This window comes from Parasteatoda tepidariorum, chromosome 8, assembly GCF_982258835.1.
Source record: "Parasteatoda tepidariorum strain Cologne lab strain chromosome 8, Ptep-v5.0, whole genome shotgun sequence".
Lineage (NCBI taxonomy): Eukaryota > Metazoa > Arthropoda > Arachnida > Araneae > Theridiidae > Parasteatoda > Parasteatoda tepidariorum.
The window spans coordinates 86,575,578-86,581,421 of record NC_141762.1 but is presented as its reverse complement, the minus strand read 5'-3'; positions in this window follow the sequence as shown (position 1 = coordinate 86,581,421).

Here is a 5,844-nt window from a genome sequence, read left to right as displayed (position 1 = left end):
TTTCGACATTTCCAAGATGTTCAAATAGGACGTTCTTCATTTTACCAACTGGGATTAGAAAAAATATGAAAAAATCATGAAATCATTTTTATTTAAATATTTTTTGCGGAAGCACAGTATGAGACGACTACTTTAAATATTTATATCTTGAGAATTTTTAACGAATGGTTTCCAAATTTTTAAATAATATTTTTATTATTCATTAAAAAAAAATTCGAAAAATGATTTTTTAATTTTATTGAATATATCTGAAGTTATAGTAAAAAAAACGCAAGGCAAAATAGTTAGTTTAAAACAATGTTCATACCTCCTTGAGTATTTAAGCTAATTTTACGAAATTTTGTGTATTTATTGAATTTAATAACGAAATAATTTATTTAAGTTCGAAAATTTCCGCTGTATTTTAGACATAGTATGTTTAAAAAAATAGGAACAAAAAAAATTAGGAACAAAAAAAATTTTTTTTTGTTCCTAATTCATTGTCGATCCCTGAAACTTTTAAAAGTTTTAAACTTTATTGATATGTATGAGAAATCACATGATCTAAACAGTTTTAAAAATTTTAAAATATTTCTCGAATTATTTCTTGAGAAAATTGAAAAAAAAATTTATTTGTATGGAAGTGTTTCCATTATTCAGTCCAACCACCGTATAAAATTGATGATAATACATAATTACCTAAGCATTTTTCTTATTTTGAGCCGTATTGTGTATTATGCTTTTTCCGCGTAGACAGGGGAAGCTTGACCCTCTTTTTACAAAATATAAATAATATTTATATACTTTTTATTTACCATCTCAAATTTTCAGAGATGATATTGTATTGAATCTCATGTTTTTTGACAGTTAAAATAATTTTTTTTCTAACTTCATTTATTAACTACTTATTTAATTAATGATTTTTCGTGAGTTTACAGTGCACAAAATGAAAAAGATAACACCCTGAATATTTAAGGTTCCGATGATAGTATTCTATTAATTAAGTATCATTTGGAAAGGCTCATTAGAATAAATTCAATCATGCAATTAATCAGTACTAATTATCAATTAAGCTAAAAAATCAGACGCAAAAACGTACTTTCTCTCTAAGAAACATACCTTTTTTGGTGTATTTTAACTTTTGACTGTTAAAACTTAGGATGGGAAGTTCATTTAGGAAAGGAAAAATATGGCCTCGATAGTTTAGTCAGGAGAGCTGTCGAAAGTTTGGGTCTCTAAATGTTAATTCTGGCCATTTTGCAATAGCAAAGGAATCGTTTTTAAGTGAATAAATAAATTTCTGTACTGTATGACACGTTGAATTTCGCTCAAGATAAAAAATAATTTTTAATTTTTTTTTTATTATTTTGTTTATAAGGTTTTGTTAATAAGGGTCAAACTTTTAAGGTATACAAATATTTCTATCATTTTAAACCATGTAATTTAAGATGACAAAAATACAAAATTTACCGAATTAAGTAAAGCAGTTTCTCAGTAATAAATTTAAAATTACGGCAGATTAAAAATTTTATAACTCAGGACATATTCATCCAATTTCGCACAAATTTTGCATTTTTGTCATTTCAAATGGTTTGAAAAATGCTATACACTATAATTTAATATTTTTCGACCCTTATTAAATAAAAAATATTATCAAAATTATTGTTTTTATCGATTAATGTTCAAACTAAACCTATAAGTATATACAAAAAATTTTCGAATATTTTAAAAACATTTTTGAGGTGCGGGGAAACAGAAAGAGAAATTAGCAATAAGGGATCAAAACTCTTAAGAGCCCCAGTGGCAGAATCACAACGACGTGGCGACATTGTCGCAGAACTTTACAGAGTTCTTGCAGAAAGATTCAGAAATTTACACGTAATATTTGAATCATGCAATTTAGATAATAATTTTTTGACGCGTTCAATTTACACCGATAGTATCGTAAATCGATGTAATGTTTCGATTGTATTTTCGGCAGTTTTCCCGACAAATTTCAAACAATATGGAAAATTCGAATCGTGCATTTCAGTATTTATTTTCAATTCTAATTCTATCGAATTTTTGGCAGTTATTGCTATTGATTTCTCCATAGTTTTTAAACCCGATACTTTTTATACGATATCATTTATTGCAACAACTAAACCTCGAAACGAAATACTCGTTTGAGGAGTTCGATTCACGTGATTTCGTCATCGATCTTTTTTCTTTTTTTTTTTTTTTTTTGGCTGTTCTTGGCTGTTCTTGTTAAAATTTCCTCCATTGGAAATCAAATGCAGGAATAATCATGAATAACTATTGCTACATTGTAGGAATTTAGACTGATATATCATGGGCCAACATAAAAAAAGCAATTTGCTATTCTCTGCCTCTGCATTACCAACAAGAATTTCCATCACAGCTTCTTGGAAATTTCTTTAGTTACAATACACTCTTAGAAATTTCTCGAAAAAAATTGTTAAATAACAATTTATTTAATGGTTATTTTACCATATTCAATCAAAAGAGTCAAATAATTATAAATAAAATGATAATAAAACTGTTAAGCGTGAAAAAAACAGTTTATTAGCTGCTTTCACCTAATTTGGTTCAGCAATCAGAATTTTATAGCACCAACTAAGACCATCTAATGAAGCCACTTAATTCTTTGCAACTACGTACTTATCATAGCCGAGTGGGCTAATCAGGCAATTTTATGGTCGGCAGAACTGGGGTTCGGTACCCAGTATTGACACTACAATATTTCCTCCACTCCCTTCAGCACACGAAGAATTTCCAGTGTTCGGCACTCTCCAATGTCTATTACCTTACGAAAAGTCAAGCTCCTGTGTCTAGTTTTGTCTTACGTTTTTGAAAAATGTAAGATTTAAATTGTTAAAAAACAGTACAGTATAGTTTCGTAATTATGGTTTTATAACCATACTATTTGTAAATGGTTACAAAACCATAAAAGTAAAAAATGTTCTTTACCGTAAACCTTACTGTTAATCGGATGAACAGACAGCTGCCAGTTATTTTACCATACTCTTAGAATAAAAATTCTAACAGTGTAATCATCATTAAGCGGTGGACATTGTTTGACTGAAAATTCCACCCATACGTTATTAGTTGACTATCAAATCAGTAAAACATGATCTTTCACCATGGAATGCTGGATATTATTGGTCCTAGAGTACCAAACATAAACTATTGGGAGACGATTATATCTGTGGAATATCTTCCATCAAATGGCGTAGAAATTTGGTTGATTCATGAAAATCAAACATCTCTTGATGGTAATCAATCATAGCATTAAAACAGCCTTTAATAACAGTATTTCCACCAGTGAATGATTGAATATTTCCTGGAAATCGAAACTTGTGAATATTTGATGAAAAATGTCAGATGATGATGACCATCATATGTTGTTGCACCATCAAGAATCGATCTGAAATCATCATAAGAAATCAAACTCTTAGCAAATCATAGCATTAAAACAGCCTTTAATAACAGTATTTCCACCAGTGTATGATTGAATATTTCCTGGAAATCGAAACTCATGAATATTTGATGAAAAATGTCAGATGATGATGACCATCATATGTTGTTGCACCATCAAGAATCGATCTGAAATCATCATAAGAAATCAAACTCTTAGCAAATCATAGCATTAAAACAGCCTTTAATAACAGTATTTCCACCAGTGTATGATTGAATATTTCCTGGAAATCGAAACTCATGAATATTTGATGAAAAATGTCAGATGATGATGACCATCATATGTTGTTGCACCATCAAGAATCGATCTGAAATCATCATAAGAAATCAAACTCTTAGCAAATCATAGCATTAAAACAGCCTTTAATAACAGTATTTCCACCAGTGAATGATTGAATATTTCCTGGAAATCGAAACTTATGAATATTTGATGAAAAATGTCAGATGATGATGACCATCATATGTTGTTGCACCATCAAGAATCGATCTGAAATCATCGTAAGAAATCAAACTCTTTTGATTGAACCATCAAGAATTTTGATTCGGGTAAAAAAAGCACATGCTAATGTATGGCCGAGGGGTTAAGACATCTAAGTCATGACTTCGAGATCAGTAGTCTTATCCCAGCTGATGATACTTATTAAATTGAATTTTTAAATATTTAAAAATGTTTTATTTTTAAAATTGTATTTACATGAAGAAAAAAAAACTTTTTTTTTCTTTGGGAAAGCTTCGAATTTTTAAAACAAAAATGTTTTATTATGACTAACTTACTAACAGGTTGACTACATTAACTATATAAAATATAAAATTCTTACCATTTGTTGTATAAAAAGTTTTACTGTGGCCGCCTGAAAATTCGATGCAAGTTCTTATCCATGCAACTTCCATCAAGTTCTTATACCATATTTAAAATCGATATTATTGTATGTATTATTGTCTCTGACAATATTTTTAAGGCAATAAAGAAATCAGTGATAATTATAAATTCGTGATTCATTGTTAATGCAACGATAACAATAATACAACGTCCTCATACCATATTTAAAATCGATATTATTGTATGCATTTCTGTCTGACAATATTTTAAGGCAATAAAGAAATAAGTGATAATTATAAATTCATGATTCATTATTAATGCAACGATAACAATAATACAACGTCCTCATACCATATTTAAAATCGATTTTATGTAACATTTTTTGCATTCTTACTATCTTTTTTAAAATTATTAAGAAATGTATGATAATTTTTAAATGAAAATGCCAACATTTATTAAATTAAAAATTTCCATAACTATTCCAGGAATAATAATGTTTTTACTATTCATGCTATGATGTTTACATGTACAGATGAACAAGTGACACTCTTGGTACCAACATTACGAGGAACACCTTTAATGGCTTTAGAAAGTCAACTAAATAACAATTATTAAAATAATATTGAGGACAATTTTCATAGTACGAAGCGATGAGATAGTCGAAAACTTAAGTTTGAATGTAACTATGGCATATATTATCAATTGTGTTTCAAAAAGATTACTTTTGAATTTTGAAAAGTACCTACATTTTCAAAAAAGGTTTACTTTTAGTTATATTTCATACGCTATAACTATATTTTTTCTGCTGAAATAACAAACAAAAATACATTTTTAGGTAAAATCTTTTCAAAATCTAAGCAGGAGTTAACTTGTCGAAATATTTAATTTTGCCAACTAACTGTATGTGCTGTTTACATAGATTATTTCAAACAACATTCGGTAGCGTGTTATTAGCCTTTATAAAGGAAAACATCCGACTAACTTCAGCAGAATAAGAGAATTAATGCTAAAATTGAAAACTAGCAAAATAAAACAATATTAAAACATCTAAAAAAAATCTCTCTATTTCACAAGAAAAAGTAACACATGAAGTAATGAGTCTAATTTATAAGAATGAAATTGATTAATTCCAGTTAATTTTCTTGATATTATGCTTATTTTGAATAAATTTTATCTTATAAGGTATTACAGGAATTTATTAAAATTTCTTTTAAAGGAAGCAGATGAAAAGTAGAAGTTCATTTGATGGCATTATTGTTTTGTTTTTTTTCTTAGTAAACTACTGACTTTTTATGTGTTTTCTTTAAAAGTTTTATGAAAAATTATATCAATATATTTTAAGATAAAATTTTAAGGACATGAACATAATATCTGAATAATTATCTGAGACAGTATCTACTCGAAACTTATAAGTTATATTCATTATTTTGTACATTACTTTTTGATGTAAAAATACAGAAATTGTTTTAATTAATCTTATAAAATTGTTTTATTTCATAATTAAGCATGATCTGAACACTCTTTTAAAATTTCAAAATAATTCTCTAAGTAATTCTTGAGAAATATGA